At 42.6% G+C, this 25,859-nt stretch overlaps 1 pseudogene; it reads left to right on the top strand.

Moving 5' to 3' along the window:
* The first annotated feature begins 17,324 nt into the window (after positions 1–17,324).
* LOC116826913 (olfactory receptor 6N1-like) overlaps positions 17,325–25,859 on the top strand; it is an 83,635-nt pseudogene continuing 75,100 nt past the window's right edge.

Here is a 25,859-nt window from a genome sequence, read left to right as displayed (position 1 = left end):
AACATTATTATAATAAAAGTTGTAGTAGATCTCTGATTCACCGCCATAGCACCTCCTGCTGGTCAGCCCAGGAATTAGCAATTTTCCAGCCCCAGAGCACCTCCTGTTGGCCAGTGTCTCATCTGCTGCAGGCCCCTGTATCCTTCCCAGACCCTAGAACCCCTTTTTCTTGAGGTGCTGCCCAAAGCAGTGCCCATACACTGTGGGATTCCCTTCCCAGGGGAACCCCCTCCCCCTATGCCCACCTTGCTTCAGTGGCTACTGCCAGTCATCATCCAGCCCCCTTTCTCTGGGGCAGACTGCAGTCTGTAATGGCCACTCATCATTATAGCCGGAGTTGAGTAACGACAACTCTGAATCTAATATTGCTCCTGGCAATTCAAAACTCTGGAGAGGTACCTTTACAGCATCCAGTGAAACATGGCGCGCATCCTATCCCCCATATGCTTTTGGCTCATCATGCATCAGGGCTCAGTCCGCAGCTGCCAGGGGAGGTCGACTGCAGAACTGACTGTCAATTACCCAAAATTCCTGGTCAAGAAGGTAAACACCATATATATCATGATGTGCACTCATTCCCTGCAACATTGGAAGTTTTCAAAAATATCGGAACCACCATTCATGCTGCACATAGGGCGGGGATTTTCAATGGGGTTAATGATTAGAACCCCATGCTCCTTAATCTAGCGGGGTGAATGCCAATTCTTTATCCTTTTAAATATCCACACATTGGTTATCTTGGTAATTGAGACAACTCACGTGAGCCCAGTGAAAATGTCCCCGTCCCATTCATCACTCCCTTTATCAACATGATCTATAACTGAATATGGAACATCGGCAGGTAGCTGTTCAGAAAAACACGATTTTTGGTGAACTATTTGCAACCAACCCAAATATTACACCCCCACGATCTATTAAACATAGAAGCATTCAAATCTTATGTAACCTGGCAGACCTGCCTTTCCATACAACAGCTGCTCTTTTCCCTCTCACTCTGCTGTGCTCCTGCAGCTCTTAATTCCTGTCTACATCCCTACCTGCTCTCCCTGACTTGGATCTTATCCCTGACACATCTTGAGCTGACTCTGAATTAGACTGACTCCTTTTCTGACTCTGGCTGACCCCTGCTCAGCACTAGCCTCTCTTAACTTGACCACAAAACCTAGCGGCCAAGACTTCCCGCAGCTTCTGACTGTCTGTGGCTAGAACCATAGCCTCACATTAAAACCAGACCATCTCTGCAAAGCCTCTCTGGCCACTAGCCACAGAGTCGCTTTGCTTTCACCATTAAGGATTCACAAACCGACATGAATGACGTTCTGCCTAGTATACTTAGGTTCATCTACACTGCCAAAAAATCTACACGCTGCTGCCGGTCAGCTGACTTGACTCATGTATTAAAACTCATGCAAATGCTCCACCGCTGGATCCTGGCTCTAAACCTTAAACGGGGATACTCAGAGTTGTCCACACCATGCAGAAACACTAGCTCATTTAACCCTGCACCAAGCCCCATGGCCCAAGTCACATTGAGACTCAGGCTGCAGATTTTTACTCATGTATACCCTTACAGTGCTTGTTAATATCTCACCCCAGAAATTCTATCACATTCTTCAGTCCAACCTCAGAGGATTAAAATCTATCTCCTTCGCTGCTGCCACACAATTATTTCTCCTCTTCTTGCGATAAAACAACTGTTTGCTTCCATGTCCTACAACCATTACCGCAACTACCACCCACTGCACTGCCTGGAGAAGACCAAGCAGCATGCGTTAGGCTGACACTGATCTCCGCGCATGCATCCTCACCCACTTGAAACATTGCTTGGATATCATCTTCCATTCTGTGCCTAATGAAATGACTATTTCTTCCTGTGAACTTCCCTCCATGCCTACACTGGCCTGCGTCAACACTCCCAGACGATCACAATTCCTAGCTAGCAGCACGCTCAACACTGTCCTGCCCCTGCTCTTCAAAGTGGTCTTACACAAATATTCGAGTATCAAGTGGCCTGGTTGTCGATCGAAAACAGCAAAGATCCTTGCCCTTGACAATTCTCCTCACGCTGGTGTCCTGTGCTATGTCAATTTTCTCACCTCAGTATCGCCCCACAATCTGACACTCCTTGTCCTACAGGAGTTCGAGGAGGTTTGAGAAGCCGCCCACCTATACTCCGGGTTCCAGCAAGCCCTTGGATTGCAGCTATGTCTATTGGCCTCTTGTAACCTGCATGACAGCCAACTCTTGGCTACTTCCATGGCCTCCTCCCAAAACACTTCTTATTTCACACAGTATCTTCCTTCGGTTATAATACTTACTCCTTAGATCCTCCAGCAGCACCCACTCTCCTCTCAGCTCCTGTATGCCTCTTCCAAGCTCTCAACATTCCTTTCCTCTTCCTCCCCACCTGACTGATACTCCTTTTAAACCAGTCCTAATTAGCCTGCCTTGATTGCCACAGTTGATCTATCAGTCTGTCTGCCTTCAACAGTTCTAGCACTTCCTGATACTCTACTGCAGCCCCTGCTTGTTTCACTTAAAACAGAAAACTACTCATCCTGACCATATATCTGCCCGTTACCAACTCCGACCCCACTGTCTGGTGCTTCACATATCCGCTCCCCCGCGCTCAACATCAAGTGTTGCATCTTGGAATCCAGACAGCTGCACACAAGTGACAACTCCATCTCATTGCCTGCGCTCCCTGCTTGAGTTGCACATGAACTGGAAAGTGGAGATTTAAAAGAAACCACCTGTCACCCTTTGTTCTTCTCCTTGTTCCGCTGCATCCTAATGAAGAAGGGCATGTCGTCATGGGGACAAATCTGCACCCAAGCAAGTAGTAGCACAATGCTTCCATGTCCGGAAGGCAGGCACTCTCTCTCCACTACTGCATATTTTGTTCCCTCGAAGAGATCTACTGAGTAGAAATTGGCATTTCTCCTCTTACAATTTAAGAATGCCCAAAGCCCTCTGATCATTCGCAGAATTAATCCTGGTAAATCAGGCTATCAGTACGGTTACTGCAGAGGCAGTCCATTCTGTGAATCATCTCTGCGCGTCAACCATCTCACAAGTCCAGTCCACGTCTTTCACTAGATCTTCAGGCTTCCCTTGTGCAAGAGGATGAGATCATCTAATACCCCACACACCTGAATCCCGCTTGTTTCTTCGGCTGTGAGACCAATTGATTGGCCTCCAACTTGTTCACTTGGGGGTTACCGACCTTTCCCACAATGTACCAAGATATTTGCCTCAGTAAACCCACACCACTTGCAGATTTCTAAGGCCAGCTCCCTTAAGTATCAAACTCCTTCACCTTCTTTAGGTGGGTTTCCCAGTCTGGGGTATGAATGACCACATCGTCTGAGTAGGTAGCAGCATAACAGTTATACGGGCGTAATAGCTTATCCTTGAGGTGCTGGAAAGTAGCTGGGGCCCCAGGTAGTCCAAAAGAGAGGACAGTATATTGAAAAAGACCCTCTAGTGTAGAGAACGCAGTCGTTTCCTCTGCGTCTTCCACAAGGGGAATCTTCCAGTACCCCTTTGTCAAGTCTAGAGTAGTCAAATACTGGGCATTACCCAGATGGTCCACTAGCTCATCTGTGTGAGGTAAGGGGTATGCATCAACCTGGGATACTTCATTTAGTCACCGGAAGTCATTGCAAAACCTTGTGGTGCCATCAGGTTTGGGCACCAGCACGATTGGGCTGGACCACTGACTGTGGGATTCTTCAGTGATCCCCAACTCCAGCATTTTTTTTATTTCTGCTTTTATTTCCTCCTTTTTGGCCGCTGGCACCTGATAGGGCCTCATTGTTATTCTGGCCCCAGGGTTCATGACGATGTGCTGATATATCTCGGTTGTTTGACCCGGTTTTGTTGAGAACACATGACATCACCTTCCATAAAAGACTGAGTTAAAAAAAAAGAGACCAGCTACTTGTGGTGGCCTTGTCCTGACACCAATGCTCCTATGGCTAGAATGCAACTGCATTTACACTCTGAATGTGAGCAAGGGGAGACTATTGGCCTTGCTGCCAACATTACATACCTCTCACAGGCAGATCTGAGTGTAGATATAGGAAGGGGTAAAGGTAAACCATCTTATGTAGTTGCATAGCAGGGATAAACTTTTAGAGCTTTGAACAGAACCAGGGCCCCAAATTTCTTGACTCCAGTGTCCTACCGCTAGACCTTGTTGCCTATCAATGTTTTCCTGATCACTAGCTGGGTAGATGCAGTGTGTCTCATAGGTAAAACATATGGTTCTGTTCTTGGCTCAACCACTCACCTGGTTGCAGACCTTGGGACAAATCATTTCTCCTCTCTGGGCCTCTGTTTCTCCACCTCCACTCCCCTCATCCAACCTTTGTCTTGCATGTTTAGATTTTAAGTCTTTGAGGACTCCAAGTGCAGGGCCTCGCGGAGGATTCAGGGGGTCTGGAACAAAGCAATTTTGGGGGCCCCTTCCATAAAAAAAGTGAAATACTATACAATACTATATTCTCGTGGGGGTGCCTGCAGGGCCGGCGCAAATTGCACCACTTGCTCTGCACCCATGGGTGGCCCTGGGAAAAATAAACCTTCTGCATCTCAGCGCAAACCCAGTTTTGAGAAAACTTCTTTAGAAAGTATCACTGATGCTCAGCATCAGCTAGTGCTAAAAAGCAATTGTCATAAACAGATAAGAAAAGTTAATAGCACAGAAGTACTTTATATCTCTTTGACTGTAAAGGGTTAACAAGTTCAGTAGCCTGGCTGTCACCTGGCCAGAGGACCAGTCAGGAGACAGGATACTTTCAAATCTTGAGGGAGGGAAGTTTCTGTGTGTGCTGTTAGTTTTTGGTTGTTGTTCACTCTAGGGGCTCAGAGAACCAGACGTCAACACGTTCTCTCCAATCTCCCTGATACAGTTCTATAGATTCCAAATAGTAATACTAGGTAGTACGAGTTAAGCTTATGTTTGTTTCCTTATTTGCAAATTTGCATTTGGCGGAAAGAGTTTAATTGTGCATTTGGCTGAAAGGAGATCAAAGATTTTGCTAAAAAGTTATTTGTAGCTTGTATTATACTTGGCTGGGAGGTATTCCAGTGTCTATAACTAAAAGTAATTCCAGTGTCTATACCCTGTAAGTATTCCATTTTAATTCACAAAGATAGATTTTCTGTTTCTCTCCTTAATTAAAAGTTGCTTTAAAATCTGATTGTTTTTATTCTGTGTGAGACCCCAGGGACTGGTCTAGATTCGCCAGGGAATTGGTGGGAGAAAGGAGGGAAGGGAAAAGGCTAATTCTCTTTGTGGTCAGATATACTGTCTCTCTCAGGGAGACGCTGAGGGAGAGAGAAGGAGGGGAATGATTTCCTCTCTGTTTGTGATTCATGGAGTTTGAATCCACAGTTTTCCAGGGTAACCCAGGAGGGAAGCCTGGAGATTGGCAACAGCGAGGGAAGGTTACTTTCCTGTGTGAGATCCAGGAGGTCGTTGGGTGGTCCCTGCGCAAGGTTTTGAGGGACCAGAGAGGTACCAGGCCGACTAAATTCCGGACGGTGTTTGGTGCAGCACTACAGGTTCTAAGCAGTAACAAGCTTAGAGAATCATGCTGTTCCCCATTCTTTGGACGCCTAAGTGTCAGATGGGGATATTACCATGAAAGCACTAAAGCTCATAAAAGATGCACAAAATATTTTCCATCAAAATCTTTTCTGGATCGAAAACTAGAATTTTAAAAAGTAGAAAATCATGAGCATGTCTGCTTCCTTCAAAATTTGTTGTGGTTTTTTATTGAAAAGCTGATAATTAGTCTGCCAACATGAATTGTTTGGGTTCATGAAGTGTTGTGAGCCAAATAGTTATGCTGCTTGTGTGTTGATTGCTTAAGAACAAATAAATAAATTTCTGCTTAAAAGAAATCCAAAACTTCTTAACCCACCACTTTTGACCAAACGCACTGAGCATCCAGTCCGAGATTCTTCAGTTTCTGATCTTGTGCGTCTCTTGACTCTATCTATCCATAACTTTGGTTTTTAGATAAGAATAGAACAGCTATATGCTGGTAAACCCAAAGTCATCGGCCCAGATCCTGTCTACCACAATGCGCCCAATGCCAAGTGCCCAGGAGAGTGAACTGAACAGTAGGATAAAATCACTCTCTATCTGCCATGCTATCTCATCTCTGACAACAAGGCTAGGGACACACTCACTTATCCATCCTGAGTAACAGTAAATTAATTGGACTAATCTCCAATGATTTATCTGTGTCCTAGAGACTGGCTCCATGGGTCCTCACAAACTGGAACAGTTCACTGTGGATGTCTTTAGTATAGCTTCATTACATACGTCACACGAATCCTGCGAGCATTTGAGCTTGTCATTCGGTCTAGGATGATCTAGTTGTAAAATACTGAAGATGCATCAAATAGACAACATGCATGTGAATGGACACAGGGTGCTAAAATTAATGACCAAGAGGTTCATAAAACTGCGGGTCGCGGACCCTTCAGGATCAGGAGTTATAGTGGGGGTGCGAGCTGCGCCTCCACTCAAACCCTGCTTGCTCCAGATTTATAATGAATGTAAAAATATAAAAAAGGTGTCTTAATTATCAAGGGGGAGGTCATATCGAGTTTGCCTTGTGAAAGGGGTCACCAGTATCAAAAAGTTCGATTAACCATGATATTAACCTTTGAAAACCGTCAAGAATGCAAGGGAGCGGTCTCCCTTGGTAGGGTGGGAAGAGCTATTGCTTTTCCATATCGATCTCCAAGTGCTAATTTTAAGAATTGAAGTCACCGTCCCCTGCATGAATTCCGGTCGTATGGCACTGAAATACATTAATATAAACATTAATTTGGCATTTGAGAAGTTGCCAAAGGGATTGGGACTCCAAACAGAAAACTACAGCTTTGGCTCTTCTGCATGCCTCAACTGCTAGCTTTTATGAAGTGAGTAGGGTCAAGCTTGCCTTTTTCACAAAAAAAAAAAAAACCCGAAAAGGGATGGCACTCTTTGGGCCCCCTTTTTTTACTTTCTTTTTGGCCTCCCGCCCCCCATAAAATTTTTTTCGTTATTTTCCCAATCCCCACCCACCCCTGTCCCCCAACTGCTCGCAGCCCACTAGAGATCCCCACCCATCTGCCGCAACTGCTCCTAATATCCCTCAACTGACCCCCAGATTCCCACCCCAACCACCACCCTGGACCTCCACCCTAGCTCCCTTGTCTCCGTGACTCACTGACTTCCTATCCGCCCCCCACTCCCACGATGGTTCTGACAGACTCATCGAACGCCCAAATCCATCCCCCCTTCGCCTGTCTCCTGCCGCCCCCCCAAGCTTCTTCCCCCTCTAGTATTCCCTCCCTATTCCCCAGTATCCGCCCTTAAGTCCAATCCTTCCTGGACTCCCACCCTCACCCGGAGGCCTTCAGCACCACTGAGCTCTAGCGCACCAGAGCTTCCTCCACACACCACGCGCTGGGCGACCCTGAGCCCGCCCCGTCCGAGCCACTCGTCGGGGCTGCAAGCTCCAATGCCTAAGAGCGGGATGAGAACTCAAGTCCAGCAGAGTTCACAGGCCCGCCCCCTTCACCATGCGGCTCTGAGCAGCGGAGTCAGGCATCCGCCTACAGGCTGGAGCGAATTCTAGGAGCACTAGGCTTCTGGTAAATAAACCCAGGGTGGAGGGGCGTCGATACGGCTGGAGCCCATTAGACCATTTCTCGTGGGGCCCCTTGGCATGAGGCCCGAGGGCGGCCCCTGAGCAAAATTGCCCCACACTTGCCCCCCATCCCTTCCAGCCCGCACGATAATACTGTGCAGTTTCAGCAATTATGGGATAAAACTACCTCCAGGTAAAATCTCCTAACCTCCAAGTATTATAGCCAAAATAACTTCAAACAAACATGTCAGTAAACCACTTTCCATTGTCACAAGCTATGTATCATCCTGTGCCATTTCAAATCAACAGTAGAAAGAGTTCTTGAGAAGGGGCAGAATCAAACATCTCGTCCGCCTTGTACTAATCTAGATTTGAGGTCCCGCATTTGCAGAGGACTAGTGGTTTTTGGTGCTTGCGTATTATGTTATGCTTGTCAAGTATCAGATAGTAGCGTGTGTTAGTTGGTCTGTAAAATCAGCAAAGAACCTTGTGCACCTTTAGACTAACAGATGTTTGAGCATGAGCTTTTGTGCGTGTACACGCCACTTTCGTCAGATGACATGTAGTGGAATTTCCAAACAGCAGTTACATATATATATGCAAGCAAGCTAGAATAATGAGATTAAGTTCAATCAGGAAATGAGGCCCTGTGTTACTAGCATTGAGGAGTGAAAACCAAGAGAGGAGAAATGTTCGGTGTTGCAAGGCTATCACACTTTGTTAATCCTGAGTGTATCGTACAGATTTGCCAGATAACTAAAGCTCAGCAGTTCTCTTGAAGTCTGCTTCTGAAGTTTTTTTGCTGTAGGTGATGCCACCTTAAGATCTGCTATAGTCGCCAGGGAGGTGAGTGTCCTCCTACACGTTTTGTATATTGCCATTCCTATATTCTATTTGTGTCCATTATCTTTTCCTAGTGACTGTCCAGTTTGGCCGATATACATAGCAGAGGGGCATTGCTGGCATATGATGGCGTATATTACATTGCTGGACGTGCAGGTAAATGAACCAGTGATGAAGTCACTGATCTGCTTGCATATATATACCTGCCCCTGGAAATTTTCACTACATGCATCTGACGAAGTGGGTATTCACCCACAAAAGCTCATGCTCCAAAAAGTCTGTTAGTCTATAAGGTGCCACAGGATTCTTTGCTGCTTTTTTGCTTTATGGATTATTTGTTTATTGTGTTCAACTTGAGACACACTGAAGGGGCTGGATGTTCAAAAATGGTGAAGCATCCACCCTCTTCAAATTATGTCCCTTTAAGGTGAAAATGTGAGTCATGAAAAATAAGCATTAGAACTTATTTTTTGCAAGGTCCAGTTGCAAAATTGAGATGGAACCTGGATAAAGAGTGCTCTTCACTTGTTCTGATTGTTTCAGAAGCTGGTGACATAAGACACTTCAGGAAAAGCTGGGGGACTGTCTTCCCCAAAACTTTCAGCAACTAATTAGTTCCAAGACTTCCCCAGTTCATGATTTTTTTTTTGTGTAGATGCCTCAAAGGGACACAGCTTGTCTCTTTGTCATTAAAACCTTTGTTTCTTGGTAATTAAACCTTCTGGGAATAAAGTTAAGGAAAGTTCATTTAGTTTGGCACTGGTTTTGAAGCTGGGAATTAACCTCTGGTAACTTGCTTCTGTGACAGAAGATTAGAAGCTGCTGAAATTTCTTTTCTTTTCTTTCCTTTTCTTTTCTTTTCCAGTGTGCCAACATTATGATAAGTGGGCTTTTAGGCCAAGATTTTTGAAAATGGCTAATAACTTTGGATACTAGAGTGCCCAGCTTGAGACATCTGATTTTTAAGGACAGACTTCTAGCACTTTCTTAAGAGCAGCCTCCTTTTAAGGCATCTCAATGTGGGCTGCCAGAAATTTAGGCATCCAGAATCTCTAGTCAGTTTGGAAAATCTTTGTTCCTAATATTTTTTTTTATGACCTCTTTTCTTGTCCAGCTAAAGAAGACTATTCCATAAATCCAGCTCTCCTGTTCCATGCCCCATGTACCAAAAACCTTCCAAGACCCATTCAAAGACAAGGTCCAGCATTGGCAGGAGCTGTAGAAATACAGTAAGATTCTGACAGGTCAGTAATGGACCAGATCTTCAGCTGGTGCCAGATTTTCAGCTCGTATAGATCAATCAAGGCCCAATGATTTCCACTGAGCTCTGCTGATTAACACCAGCTGTGGATTGGATCCACTGACTTTAATGTCAAGTTACACTAGCTGAGGATCTGTCCTATTTACTTCAGTGAGGGGACAACTGATTTTCACTAGCTGGGGATCTGACCCATTGACTTTGATGGAGCTATGCCAAGTTATCCCATTTGAGGATCTGACTCATTAACCATCTATTGTCCAATATATCCAGCACACTTTGTGTCTTTGGTGCGTTATGAAATCTGTGCCAGAAGCACCTGGGTAACACGTACCTATTGATTTACCTGCCTTAAGTTTGGACCTTTTACATCACTTCCTGATTTAGGATAGGGGCAACATTTAGATGGGGCACCAATAATGAATACCATAACTGTAGGAAATAGCATGTGTGATGGCGACTCAGCCACTACTTACCCAAATGACCTGGTGCAGCACTAGGGGGGTTTGTGTTTCCGAAGCAGTGTGCATGACTCAGTATGTGCTTTCCCCTCATAGTCATGCTGAGCCCAGTACCCCAGTATGGTGCTAGGAGATGCCTTGTTGCAAGGAATGGTGTGGTGTTGAATAGATGATGCTCTTCTCTTACAGTCAGTGCTGACCCCAATACCCCAGCATGGTGCTAGGGGGAATTGTGCTCCAAGGAAGGGCTGTGTTTTCAGAGTGGTGTTGTCCCAAAGACATTAGCCTACCTGAACTGAATTTAGATAGTGTAGGTATATGGTTCCCTAGGAACCCAACAGTATGAATTTAAATAACCACCTTCACTCCCTGTTTGTGATATTCTGTAAATGGAGATGAACACTTTGGCTGTAACAAAGGTAAGGCACTAGGAATCAAGAGGAAAATATAAATAACAAAGGGGCACTTTTCCCCCCATGTATGTATAAAGAATCCTGGGAGATAGAAAGATGGGATACAAACTTGGGATGCACAGACACAGAGACATATTTCCATGGAATTCAGAAGCCAAGGACCTGACCACATTACTCCTACGGCCGTAAGGTAAAACATTCCAAAATTTGTTTCTATGCATGATTTTTTGAAGAGCATTGAAGAGTGAAAGGGATTGAAATGCATAATTCTATCTGTCTCTACCTCCCTCCCTCAGTCCCTCTATTTATCTATCCCCATGGAGACCCATCTATGTATGTGTGTTTCTGTCTGATTATTCATGTGTGTATAGATACTTTTGGATATCTATGTACCAATCTATCTGCCAAAACTAGACTGCATAAAACATGTCTGACACTAATAGAAACATATCTTGGCTTTTAGAACTTTCTTTCACTGTGCTAAACTGGGAAGCAGTTATGTGGCCACCATAGGACCCCTTGAGAGGTTGGTTGCATTGTTGGTTTTCTGATTCCACCCGGAGAGAGCCTAGCAAAAAGTTTTAGAATGAAGTATCTCTTTGTCCTCTCCATCACTCCAAAGATGCTGGAGAATCTGCTCTCTCTCCACCTTTTGCCCACTTATTTTGCTGTGCCAGCTTCCTTTCTGTGGCCCCAATGCAATAAACCATTTCTTCTGCGACTATGCCCCACTAGTGAGGCTATCCTGCATCGACACACACTTCCTCCTCATGATCGACTATGTCCTTTCCTCAGTGGTTTTGCTCACATCCTTGTCTTTTACTGCAATGTCATACCTTTACATAATTGCCACAGTCTTGGATATCCCCTCAGCTACATCGAGGCAAAAATCCTTTTTCACCTGCACCTCCTACATCATGGTAGCCTCTATCTACTAGGGTAGTGTCATCTTCATGTATGCTAGGCCCATCCAGGGCCTCTCCCTGGATCTCCAGAAGGTGGTGGCTGTGTTCACGGTCATAGTGAGCCATTTATTGAATCCTTTCATTTACACCTTAAGGAACGAGAAGGTCAGATAGGACCTCAAGGAATATTTGACTAGAAAGAGTTCTGTTCTGCAACCAGAGCCTTGATACAGATACATCTTCATCTCAATAATGATTTGCTGCTTTTATCCATTGAGTGTCATTGTTATTTAGTGGGATGGAAGCTTGACTTAGGCTCAGGATTCTTGGGTTCTATTCCTGGACCTGCTATGTGACCTTAGCAGAGTCTGTTTCCTCTCCCAATCTTTTTTCATTTAGGTTGGGATTTTCCAAACATTTAAGTAATTTAAAAGCTCAAGTCCCAACTCCTCAATCAATCCATTGCTTTTGACATCCCCACTCTTAGACTGTAAGCTCTCCAGTTCAAGAATTGTCTCCCGTTACCATCTGTTTATACAGCGCCTGCCACAATGGGGTCCCAATCTCTGTTTACAGGTACTCATGAAGCATAAATAAAAAGAATTCCTGGGAATTTCAAAGGGGTCTAAGGGAGTTAGACACCCACCTTCTATGAAATTGCAATGAGATTTGATGGTGAGGGGCCATTGATTTTAATGGGTACTAGTAATTTAGAATCTTTTGAAAATCCCACTACCTAAATACTTTTGAAAATATGGCTCTTGGTGCCTAACTCTCAATGATTTCAATTGAAGTTAGGCAACTAAACACTTTTCAAAATCCCACTAAGTGTCCATTTGCATGTATTGGTGCTTAAATACTATTAAAAATCTCCCTCAACTCTTTTAGGCTCCATTGCAAATCCCAAATATTCCGTGTTTCAGTATTAATAGTGAGAATGAGCTCTTCCTCATAGATTCATAGATTCTAAAAGGACCATTGTAATAATCTTGTCTGACCTCCTGTATAACACAGGTCATAGCACTTCCCTACAATAATTCCTAAACTAGATCTTTTAGAAAAACATTCAGTCTTGATTAAAAATGGTCAGTGATGGAGAATCCATCATGACACTTGGTAAATTGTTCCAATATTTAATTACTCTCCCAGTTAAGAATTTATATCTTATTTGCAGTCTGAGTTTGTCTAGCTTCAACTTCCAGCCCTTTGATCATGTTATACCTTCCTCCTCTAGACTGAAGAGCCCATTATTAAATATTTGTTTCCCATGTAGCTACTTATAGACTGTGATCAAGTCACCCCTTAATCTTCTTTTTGTTAAACTAAATAGATTGAACTCCTTGAATCTATCACTGTAAGACTTTTTTTATTTTTTCCTAGTCATTTTTAATCATTCTTGTGATCTTCTCCGAATCCTCTCTAACTTAGCATCATCCATCTTGAATTCTGGGCACCAGAACTGGACACTGTATTCCAACTTCAGTCGCATCAGCACCAAATACAGAGGTAAAATAGCCTCTTTTCTCCTACTCAAGATTGTCCTCTCTATGCATCCCAGGATCACATTTGCTCTTTTGGCCACTGCGTTAAATTAGGAATTAATGTTCAGCTGATTATCCACCATTATCCATTATTCACGAGAGTCAGAGTATCCCAGATCCGCCTAGTATGATTCTAACACCTTCCTCTGAAGCATGTGACACTAGCCAGTGTCAGAGAGAGGATACTGAGCTGGATGGACCCTGGATCTAAGTCTTTGTAACAATTCCTATGTTGGTATGAGGCTGCAGTATGCATTGAAGCAACAGCTGAATCTTTTAAAAATCACAAAAGTTCCCAAGGTTTTGGAATAAACCCCTCAAACATCTGTGTCTTGTCAAGGGGCATCAGTCATTGTGGTTTTGATGTCTCTGAATTTATTTTTTTTAACCTCTCTTTCAGCAAAATGCTTTGCTATTTTGATCTTTTCATCCTGATTCAGGGCAACACCCAACAGTTGAAATATCAGAATTTCCTGTGGGGTGGAAACTCCATTCTCCATCCAGCTCTAATAAAGATGTATTGGCCTATACGATGCCCTATGTGAAAATGAGGATGCATTTTCAAAGGAACCTAAGGGATTTAGTTAGATAGACCCTAATGATATTCAAAGGGAGTTGGTGGTGGATTTTCAAAAAAGCCTAGCAGGTTTTAGCCATTGCTTTAATGCATTCTGCAGCATCATACCAATATTCGAATTGTGCCCACAATTCAAGAAGAATGTTACTAAATTGGAGAAGGTTCAGAGAAGAGCCATGAGAATGATTGAAGGATTAGAAAAACATGCCTTATAGCAGAGGTGGGCAAATTACGGCCCATGGCCCATGGACCACATCCGGCCTGCGGGACCATCCTGCCTGGCCCTTGACTTCCCAGCCAGAGAGGCTAGCCCTTGCCCCCCCGCCACTTGCTGTTCCTCCTCCCCTGCGGTCATGCTGCCACTCGGACAGCATTCTGGGCGTCAGCATTGCACACTCCTGTCAAGCAGCACAGCAGCGTGTCTGGCTCTGGCCAGATGGCGCAGCTGCCAGACATGCTGCTCTGAGCAGCATGGTAAGGGGGATGGGTCCTGGGGGTTGGAAAAGTGGTCTGAGTTCCAGGGGGCAGTCCAGGGACAAGGAGAAGGGTGCAGTTTGATGGAGTGGAGGTTCTGGGAGGCAGTCAGAGGATGGGGTATTGGATAAGTGTTGGAGTAATAGGGGGCCTGTTAGGGGTTGGGGGTATGGATAGGGGTCAGACCAGTCAGGGGACTAGAAGCGGAGGGGTTGAATAGGATGTGGGGTTCTGGGGGAGTTAGTGGTGAGGGGTCCCAGGAGGGGACAGTTAAGGGACAAGGATCAGGGGGAGTTGGATTTATGGGGTTCTAGAAGTTGAAGGCTAGCAAATTCAGACTGAAAATAAGGCTTCCATTTTTAACAGAAAAGTAATGACCATTCAAACATAAACCAAGGTCAAGAGTGGATTTCCTGATAGCATTTAATCACAACTGGGTTTAATCACAAAGATCAATTAGGAATTATGTTGGGAGTTTATGGCCTGGGTTATCAGGAGGTCAATCAGATGAACAAAGGTCCTTTGGCCTTGGAATCTGTGAAAAGCGCACCAGACCCAGATTTAACTCATAGAATGCTATATAGTCACATTTTTAAAATGTTTAGACACTAGTTCAATTCTGAGAGCAACTTAGGTACGTTAGCATTGAAACAATGGAGTTGGATCTGGTTATTTTGAAAATCCACTAAGACCTAATAGCTTTAAAAATCTGGCCTTACCTATTTGAAATTGTACCCAATTTGAAATCATGCCGAGAAGACTTTCACGCAGAGCTATAATCAGGATTAATTCAGACCTTTTAAACAAGTCCTTTATTCAAATTACTTAAAGAAAATAGTTTCAGTGAAGAAGTTCAAGAAAGTCATTAATAAGGCCGCAGATTCAAAGATATTATAGGAAACTTTAAGTTTAGTCCAATGCTCCTTGAATGGGACGCTGCAGCCCTAATCCCACTCTGCATGTGCCGCATAACAACCAGAGTCCACTACAGTCCAGTTTCTGGGCTTTCCCACACGTGCCATGCCTTCAGCTAACCCATAGTAAATAATTAATTCACTAACATTTTAAGCATTGTGATCTGAAGTAGACGATTAAATGTAAAAAGAAGGTTTCTGAATAAAGACGATCCAATAATAATAACAAGAACATTCCATTTTATTCTGCTCTTTGATTATTTTTCTACATTTAGTCCTCTGAGAATCTGTCTGTGACATATTCATCTGTAGGGATCGTGGGTGTTTTTACCTGCAAGCACTGACTTGATCACACAAGCTCAATATCCATTTGTTCCTGGCAACAGAAGCAGAGTTTTTGTGTAAGAGAAACACTAATGCTGAGTAGATCTCTCCCTCTGTTTCTATCCTGTCTCTGTCTATCTATCTATCTATCTATCTATCTATCTATCTATCTATCTATCTATTTCAAGGAAATCATCAAAATATGCAACACTGCCCTGCTAATATTGCAAAGTATGTGGAGCGCTATTCTCATGTCAGTAGGAACATAGGAATTGCCAGCCTGGAAGAGGCCATAGTTCCGCATAGCCCAGTTTCCTGCCTCTAGCAGTGGACAGCATCAGCTGCTTCAGAAGAAAGCGCAAGAAATCCTGAACTTGGAGATTATGGACTAACTTTTCATAGTGTATTTATCTCCCTTACTTCCTTCTGGTAGGGGTTATTTCACACCCTGAAGCACAAATATTTGTGGATGAGATTCTAACAGATAGATAGATAGATAGTGATCATGGTGTAATGAGCATCCCTTTTATTTAGAGGGCTATGTATACTTACACTTGGTTATCACAAAGACCACAATATATTAATGGTCCTTTCACCTCCTCTCCCACCCCTAAACTCTCCATTCCTTCTTGGTCTTAAGGATTCCTGTCTTGTGTTCAGTTACTGCAGCCCTTTGGTGACAGACCACACTGGCACAAGACATCTCTGTCTATGCCTTTGACTGACATCTGGAGAGGGGGGTTAAATGTGTGAAACTCCCTACGTTTTAGCACCTCTTCCAGGAGGTGGATGATTTCTCATCTCATTGGTGCTGCGTGCATGAATATACCTGTATAATTGACACCTTCTTAAAAGTGAATCTTGGACAACTGTTAAAACCGATACCTTCTCTAACTAGGTCCTCTCCATCCTAACAATCTCCCATCATTTCCCAGAATAGAGTTCTCCCCTGGACATCTTTTTTTCAAGTCTTTTGTGTCAGGTCAGCCTCTGAGTGTTCTAGTTCGTTCATTCTGATATGAAGGTGAGTCTACATCAACATTTCCACAAAGGGATGTTATCTGGCAGAAATGCTACAGTCTTGGCTCTCTAGGCATTGTGGTAACTGAATTCTGATTTGCATGTTCACTCTTCTTCGGTTTAGGTTTTAAGATAATGCCTTCAGTCTAACTTGATTCAGTTTAAGCAGTAGCCTTCCAGATAGATATCGGATTTCCCCTTAAACATAACTCCATCTTTCTCATCCTCTCTTTCTTATCTACAGCTGTCATACTTCATTCATTTTCTTTCTTTGTAGTACTCTGAAACAGGTGGATGACAGTCTGCATAGATTAAATATTAGCCTATTTAATTTTTGACAGTACTGAATTTGAATTCATTTTCTTCCCAGCCTAGTTGAATCAGCAGATCTGATGTGCTGATGGGCAACCATAGAACCAAGCTCAATGAGTTCATCCTTTTGGCTTTTTCTGTGATCTGTGAGCTGGAGATCATCTTCATGGTATTGCAGTAGATTACTAAATCTACATAGTGACAGTCACTGGGAAAGTGGTCATCATCACACACATCCATTGCCCCAAAGATGATGAGGGACTTCCTTTCAGAGCAAAAGACCATCTCAGTTTCTGGATGCATTGGGCAGTGGTACTTCTACTTCCTTTTTGGCACTACTGAATTTATCCTCTTCGGACGTTGTGTCAGTGGACTGCTAACGTGGCCATCTTCACCCCACTGCTCTACTCCAGCATCATGAGCCCACGGATGTCTGTTCAGCTGATGGTGGTGTCTTGGGTTGGAGTCTTCTCTTCTGTCCTCTTCCTCCTCCTCATCATCTCCCAGCTGCCCTTCTGTGGCCCTCACGTCATTGATCACTTCTTCTGTGACACTGAGCCATTGATCAAGCTCTCCTGTGCCGACACCAGCCTGTTGGAGTTTATAGAGTTTTCCCTCTCCACCATGGTACTGCTGAGCTTTCTGATGCTCACTGTGGTGTCCTACCTATACATCTTTGCCACTATCCTCTGCATTCCCTGCACCACAGGCAGGCAAAAGACTTTCTCCATCTGTGTCTTCCATAGCACAGTGGCCTCCATCTTCTATGGCAGTGCCATCTTCCTGTATGTGGTGCCAAACAAAGGGTTCTTCTTTGGCCTCAAGAAGGTGGTGACTCTACAGACTGCCATTGTTGAACCTTTTCATCTACACCCTGAGGAACCAGATGGTCAAGGAGGTGACGAGGGACACCATGTCCTATTTTCTGAGTGGTGAGAAGAGCTTCAGGATGAATTGTAATTAGAATTGTAGCAGGACATTTGCAGGAGCTGGGAAAGCGCTACAGAGTTAACTCTGACCCATAGAACTGATCATAGCCATTCTCCAACAAAGTGTGAGGAAACTCGAGATTAATTGTGAATACAATTTTAGGCATAAAATTTGTGGGAGTTCAGGTTAGACGAAGGAACTGACTCTAACTCTAAAACTAAATCCTAACACATAACTCTAACCCTTACCCTAACCATTAATTTTTCTATAATACCTAATCAATAACCCTTATCTTGACCCCTACTCTTTATATTTACCTTTTTCCTAACTCTAACCTTAACTGCTCATTTTAGACCTAACCCCAATCCTTTATCCTAAGTAATAACCCTTACCTTGATAACCCCCTTAACTTTTACCCCAGCTCAACCCTTTCACCCTCTTAACTCCTAACTCTAACTCTAGTCCTAACCTTATACTCTCATCTAAATCCTACCCCATCCCAAATGTTTAAATCAAACTATAGCCTTAATACTAAACCACAAGTCTGATATTAACCATAACCCTCACCCTTACTGCTACGCTAAACCCATCTCTTGAATACCATGAAGAATCTCAGGGTGAACTGCAAATATTTTTTCAGACAGAGCATTCATTGGACTCTGACCAAGATTATGGAACTAACCTGTTCTTTAAATCTAACTCTAACCCTTGCTGCTGGCCCTAACTCTGATCCTAACATTAATCAATAACCCATGTGAAGTCAACTGTCAACAGTGAAGAAAATAGCACTTTGTCTACCTCTTGCCAGCAGGTACAGAAGAGAAGGGGAATATTGTCAAACACTTTGTGGCAGCTGAGACTTGTCATTTTCTCCATTTAACTAACTAACTAAGTAACTAACTAACTTTCTTTCTTTTTCTTGACCCACTGCATTTCTCAGTGTGTATTAATTACAAACATAGTGTCAGGTCGCAAACTAGCGTAAATTGACCTCAGTCCATTAATTTAATGGAGCTCCAGTGAATTTTACCTGCTAAGAATCTGGTCTCTATGATGATTTTAAATAAAAAAAAAAGATAATATATAAAACATATGGTATTGCAGAACTATATTAGCAGGTCAGTATCAAACCAGATGTTAACTTATTTCACCCTCAGTTCATCATTAGATTAACGGTATTTTTCCCAATGAAACTTGTGGTGTTTGTTCACATTCTTGTAAATGATTCTGATTAAACCACAAATACCTTGTGATGAATGGAACAGATCAAGAGGGCAGTCTCTCATCTCCTGTACATTGGAGCAGTTCTGTTGACTTCACTGGTGGTCTGCCAATGTAACCCAACTGGCATCACATTTCCAATTACTTAGTACTGCTCATTATGCTACCAACACAATATCTATTTCTTTGTGATTGCTGGAAGGTTTTGTTCATCTCTCAATTACAGCACAGAGATGTTTGAATAGGGGAGTATGTATATGATATTTTAATAATAAATCTTAGGAACAGGATTGGTTCTATATAAGCATATAAACACTTCCATCAACCTAGATCAAGGTTCCCTTGCTCTAGCCACTTTACAAACACATAGTGAGAGATAATTCCTGCCCTATAGAACTTAAATTTAAGTAAGCAAGAGACACACCTGTGGGGAGAAGGGAGTATAATCTTCCCTATTTTACAAATGCGCTGCCAAAACTCAGAGAGATTAAAGCTGGAAGTTTCAGAGGGACTTCAGTCCCCAAATCCTATTGAAAATCAATACGATTTTGGCACAGAATATATCCTGTGTAACCATAGCTGACAGAGACAGAATAGCTCCTTGGAAGTTGGGATTTCTGAGATCTGTTCCTGGAGGTCATAGGAGAGTTGGATATATTGTGTTAGAGCATGGGAATAGGCATATAGATATGGAAAGAGAGGGATGTGCTGAATTTTGTTTTTTTTCATAAGAGTCTTGAAGCCAATTACTGATCACCCGTGCTTGTTAGAATAACAACCCCAACATATAAAGATAACAAGACCATTACAAATAAAACTTTTTGATGAAAATATCCATTTTTTAATCAAAAATTGCCTCTTGATAACAGTTTTCATAGAGAATTTCATGCACTTTGCAGATTTTTGTTACTGAAAATCTTATCAAACTGGTTATTTACATTCATGTTTACCAAAAAATGGCAACATTTTTGATATTTTTTTTAAATCTAAAACTGTTTGCACAAATGAAAAATGGGCTAATTTCAAACACAAAAATAAAAACATTAGCATTTTTTATTTTTTTTCAAAAAACAGTGTTCATTTTTCACCATCTCTAATAAACATTTCAACAATGTCAATTTTTGGGGGGGAAAAACCCACTTATGAGTAAAGGCAGTTTTTTTATGGACAGAGTGTATTTTATTAAATGTAATAAAGCTTACAGAATGAAATTTTAGAATCTGCAAAACGGATTTACATGGACAATTTCAACAATACAGTTTCCATAAGAAATTACAAACAGTTTCCATAAGAAATTAATTAATTGATCTTTAGCAGGATTTGAAAATATCAGACTTAATTATTTACCATTATAGCTGGACAAAAAATGTATTTTCCTTTCTTCCACACACACAGAAATATGATTTTTGATAGAATCTGAAATGTTGCAAAAATCCTGAAAAAAAGTCCAAAAGATTTTTTTTTGCCCAAAACACTTTGAAAATGATCAATTACATGATTTTTTAACCAGCCCTATTTACTATAGTTTCACTCCACAATTCCAGAATTTGGACCTTTATGTATATCTTTGTACCTACTATATATGCAGAATTATTTACATACAAATGTGATGCCCAACTCCTACATCACATACTCCATCTCATTTTATATAATAACAGGGGGAAAAATCCCTGAATGATCTCAGAGTTTTTAAGTGGCCTCTTCTTCCACTGTGTATTGTGTAAATACAGTTTCCTAATAAATATAATTGTTTAATAACTTTTTTGATTAGCACTAATTATATTTTGTTCCAGAGGCCCCAAATGAGATCACAGCCTCCACTGTGCTGATCACTGTACAAATACGTAGTAAAAGATAATCCCTGATCCAATGAGTTACAATCTAAATAACAAGACAAACAAATGTTTTGAGAAAACTTTATTAATATTATTCACGTTGTACAGACGGGAAACTGAGGCGCAGAGAAGTTAACCGACTTAAGCTAAGGTCATACTGGGCATATGCGGCAAAGTGTAAAATTTAACCTAGCTCTCCTTAGTTCTGGTGCAGTGCCTTAGCCTCAAGACCAAGTTTGATTCATACAAATCTAAGGCCAGAATGTACCACCTGGATCATCTCTTCTGACCGGCATAACAGAGGCTGCTGCTTTCTATCCTCGTTCAAATGCTGTTTGGCCATGTTGTAATTATCAGTGTAAGAAAATGTTGTTTTCAAATCAGTTCAGCTACTTCAAATTTCCTTTTCCCAGTTGGTTTGAAAGGAAAATCACATATTTCAACATTCAAATGAGACACATGGAAAGCATGAAGCCTTCTGCCTTTGTGACAGTCACTTTTTTGATGTCAGCGGTCTTGGATCAGTTCCTTGTCAGCAGAGGGAGGTGAAAAGGTTCTACAGAATAGATATTTTTAAGATAGTTTGGATTTCACAGGGAGACTAAGGGAGATACATGCCCAAATCCCATTGGCTCTTCTGGGACTTGAGTGCCCATCTCACTTAAGTGCTTTTGAAAATTCCCCTCAAGGGGCTCGATTTTTATGTGTACTTAGGTGCCTACAGAATGATAGAGGCACCTAAAAGGGTTTTTCAAAAGTGCCTAGCTCAAAAGTTTTAATGGGAGTTAGGCACCTGTGTGCTTTCGCAAATCCCACGAGACATGTAGCTGCCCATTTAGGTGCTTAAACACCTCTAAAATTCTGTCCCTTAGCAACTTATTTGACTTTCAACACCCCAGTACTTTAGAATTTCTTAGAGACTTTTGAAAATTCCACCTGCTGATATGTTTGAAAAATTACTCTACATCTGTAGTGCTGGAATCACAAGTGGCAAATGCTGTAATCAGGGCATGAACAAAGCTTTTAAAATATAATGATGATTCACTCTTCTACAGCATTTTTGACTTATAGATTTCAGAGGAAAGTATCGCTATTCCATAATTTTAAATATTCATAAGCTAATTAATATTTACTGTTGGGCTATCTAAAGGCTCATAGGAATTTTAGGCACCCCGGGCTAGATGCACAAAGAAACTTGTTATTTTTTTCACTATACCTAACTTTTAGGCTCAGAGAAAAATCACTGGGAATCACAAAGCCTGAGTTAGGCACCTAGGTACCCCTGCAATGAATGGGGAGAGATGGGAACTTCAGAAGGGGATCCACAAATGCCAACACCCTAAGCAGCTCATTGACTAAGCAGATGACAACCTGAGGGAATGTCTCTCTCGCAGAGATTGGTGTCTAAGTCCTGGAGGTGCTTCCCTGTGTTTTAGAGTCTCAGCTGCAAACCTTCTCTTGATCTAGTCACCTACACCGTTTTTTCAAGAAACCAGGGGCATGGGGGAAAGAGGCCTTCTCTCGTAACTTTTAGACCAGTGGTTGAAGTGCTCACCTGAAATGTGGAAGACCCCTGGTTCTAATCCCCCTTTCCCCAAGCAGAAGCAGGGATTTGCTACTTCTCAAGTGAGTGCCCTAACTCCTGGACTATAGAATCATAAAATGTAGGGCTGGAAGGGACATCAAGAGGTCATGAAGTCCAGCCCCTTGCACTGAGGCAGGACCAAGTAAACTTAGATCATCACTGACAGGTATTGGTCCAACCTGTTCCCAAAAACCTCCAGTGCTGGGGATTCCACAACCTGCCTTGGAAGCCTATTCCAGAACTTAACTACTCTTTGAGTTAGAAATATTTTTCCAAATACCTAATTTAACTGAATCCTTGCTGCAGATTAAGCCCACTGCTTCTTGTCCGACCTTCAGTGGAGTGTGAGATATTCCTACAGACGGCTACCTTGGTCTTTCCCATTCAAGCTGTTCCATTCTGACTTGCATTATGAAATAATCATTGGGCCAAAGAAAGAGGAAGAGAAAGTGAGAGAATCACTCTGTAGCCCAACAATTAGAACACTTACCTGACAAATGAAATACCTAGGCTCCTCCATACCAATGACATTTTTATTTTTTATCCAAAGTACAACAGCTTCAACAGGAGAGAAGCAAGGAGCCCTGCATCAGACTATCCCATAGCCCAGTGATTAGGGCATTCAGCTGAGATATAAAAGAACCATGTCTAAATCCCTGCTCCCCCTCAGTCAAAGTGGGTCTTGTATCAGGAGTCTTCCTCCTCCCAGGCAAGTACCCTAACCACTGGGCTAAAAGTCATGGGTACATCCTCCTCCTTCTGGCCATTCTGTGCAAGATCACCTAAAGGGACCCAATCCAGTAGGCAAGCTCTGAGCACACTTGTTGGATCAGGCCCTGCAGTCGAGTTAAGACAAGGAATGCCTATCTTTCCCTGGTTTATCAATTCCCTGCGGACTGATTCCTGGATTTAGGTGCCTAAAGTGAATCTAGCCCCCAAATCCCATTGATAGTTAATAAGCTCATTTCCTTAAACTGCACTGAAAACCCCAGCCCAGAGAATTCAGACGATGTAAGTAGGCTTGGCAGAATTTGATTTTTATTTTTTTAACTTTGATGGATAATATCAAAGTTTATTTTTAAGCATTTTTTAGATTTTTAATAATTTTAATTTTCAAAGTTGTGGAAAATTATGGGGGGGTGTCAGTCAATTATTTAATAACAGTAGACAATGAAATTCAAGGTGCTGACGCTTTATAAACTATTAACATCATTTGTCAAGATATACACAATGAATAGCCTTAAATCAACAAATCATCCCTGTTTTTATTACTCATTTGCCAGTTCATTTGTTGAATTAGACAGTCCTAATTCAAATGTCTAAATCACTGGATTTTTACTCTAAAAAGTTCTCAAGTAGCATTTTTCTTACTTTTTTTTCCTGTAAATTTTGATGATCAGCAATGGAAATATTTTTTCAGCAGTTGTGTGTATACAGTGAAATCAAAATTTAGTGATAAAAATCCAATCTTTCCAAGCCTAAATATAAGGTTGAGTAATTGGCTGATGGAGACTGACAACACAAAAGGAATCTTTCCACTGATATGGTATAAAAAATTACTATGGAGCATCATGAAATATTCTGGACTAGAATCCCATACATAAATAATCCCATTTTCTCATGGATGATGGGATCTTTAGCTGAAGTAAAATTAATGCAGCACTACTAGAGTCAATAGAGCTACACTCAGTTCATACCACCTTAGCATCTGGAGTAGACGATTGAATAGAATGGGGTTCTGGCAAGTACCTTAAGCAAAAAATGGCCACTGGAATTGTAAGGGGTTGAATCTTTGAGTAAGAAGAGGACAGTCCTTTATATGGTCTCAACAAGATCCCACCTGAGATTCTGACCCCTCAGACTCTGCAACCCATAGTAAGTCAGTGATGTGAGTACAAGTCTAATAATTTATTATCTGTATTTTAGTAGCACATTGATTTTTCCATCCTAGAGAAGTGAGGAGATATCTCGTTCTAGATCCCCACTGGCTGAGGAACTGTCTCATAAAGTAAATCTCAGACTGTAGAATTTCCCTGTTCCTTCTGGAGGAGATTATGACAGTGTGGTGAGGCATCTAGTTCCCATTGACATGGGCAACCAAATCCCTTAGGCCCCTTTGAAAATCCCAGGCTCTACCTAGTGACCAAAGTCAGACCCCTATCCTTATCCAACACCCTGTTGAATACATCTCTCAGGGCTTGCTTTACTTGCTTATTCCTCAGGGTGTAAATGAAGGGGTTGACCAAGGATGTCACCACAGTGTTGAGAATGGCCACTACTTTGTTGAAGTCTAGACTGTCACTTTGCTTGGGTCTCAAGTGCATGAAAATGCAGCTGCAGTGATATATGATGAGCAGGTCAAGATGACTTTTGTCTTCGCCTTGGCAGATGGGATGCGCAATATAGTGGAGATGATGTTGATGTAGAAGATAGTGGTTATCGTTAAGGTACCTATTAAAGTCACAGTCACTGCAGTGAAACCTATAAACTCCAGGAAATGTGTGCTGCACAGGAAAGTTTAATCAGTGATGAACCATTGCAAAATAAATTGTTCATGGCATTTGGGCCACAGAAGGGCAAGGGAAACAGTATAATGGCTGGGCTGATAAATAATGTGATGCCCCAAACCAAGACAATAGACCCAACATGGAACATACAGGACTGTTTATAATGGTAGCATAGTGCAACAGTTTGCAAATATCAACATAGCAATCTAAGGAGATCATAGATGGGAGGAAGAACTCTGTGAACCCCAAGATAAAGAAGAGGAAAGATGGGTGAAACACCCTACTAATTAGATAGTCTTTCTCTCTGTCAAGAGGTTGGCCAGTGTTTTGGGGCTTATGATGATTTCCAAGATGGAGAAGTTCCTGAGAAAGAAATACATGGAGGTTTGGAGGTGATGACCCACCAGAGCTATTGAGATGATGACTACGTTCCAAGCTATGGTCAAGACGAAGATTCCAAGAAGCACCACAAAAACCTTACCTTTGCCATGTTTCCTGAGATATTTCAGGGCTCCTGAGGAATAAGACAGTCCTGATAATGTGGTCCCCATCCCTGTAGCAGCTGGGATAGGCATGAGCACAGAGAAGCAGCAAGACCACTAAAGCCATCAGTAACCCCTGTGCTTCCAGGTCCAGGTGGAGCAAGGAGGTTGGCAGCTGTCTCATGCCTGGGGCGTGGCTGCAGCTCCAGCCCCATTCACTGAGGCAAACAGGCTGAGAGGGGCCTTGCAGTTCAGCCAAAGAGCCATGTCAGGGAGGATGTGACAGGGACAGCATCTGGTCCCCAGCCCAGGGCCCTCAGCGTGTCACCCTTACAGCATCTCTGCAGCCATTCTCAGCAGGTCAGCACTGTTGTCAAGAGGTGTGTGTTGTCAGATGCTACCGGTGTGGTGCTCTGCTCTCTCCTTGTTGGTATCACTCGGCTGCATGCATGTGTTCCCTCTATGTGCTGCCCCAGCTCTGCGCAGCTAGCTGACACAGCAGACCCGAAGAGAACCCCCAATGACCACAGAGTCTAGTAAGGTACGAAGGCACGTCGACCAGGTTTATTGCTGTATTGGATACAATAATAGTTCCCTGT

The sequence above is a fragment of the Chelonoidis abingdonii genome, chromosome 13, assembly GCF_003597395.2.
Source record: "Chelonoidis abingdonii isolate Lonesome George chromosome 13, CheloAbing_2.0, whole genome shotgun sequence".
NCBI classification, from domain to species: domain Eukaryota; kingdom Metazoa; phylum Chordata; order Testudines; family Testudinidae; genus Chelonoidis; species Chelonoidis abingdonii.
This window is presented reverse-complemented; position numbering and strand designations above follow the sequence as displayed.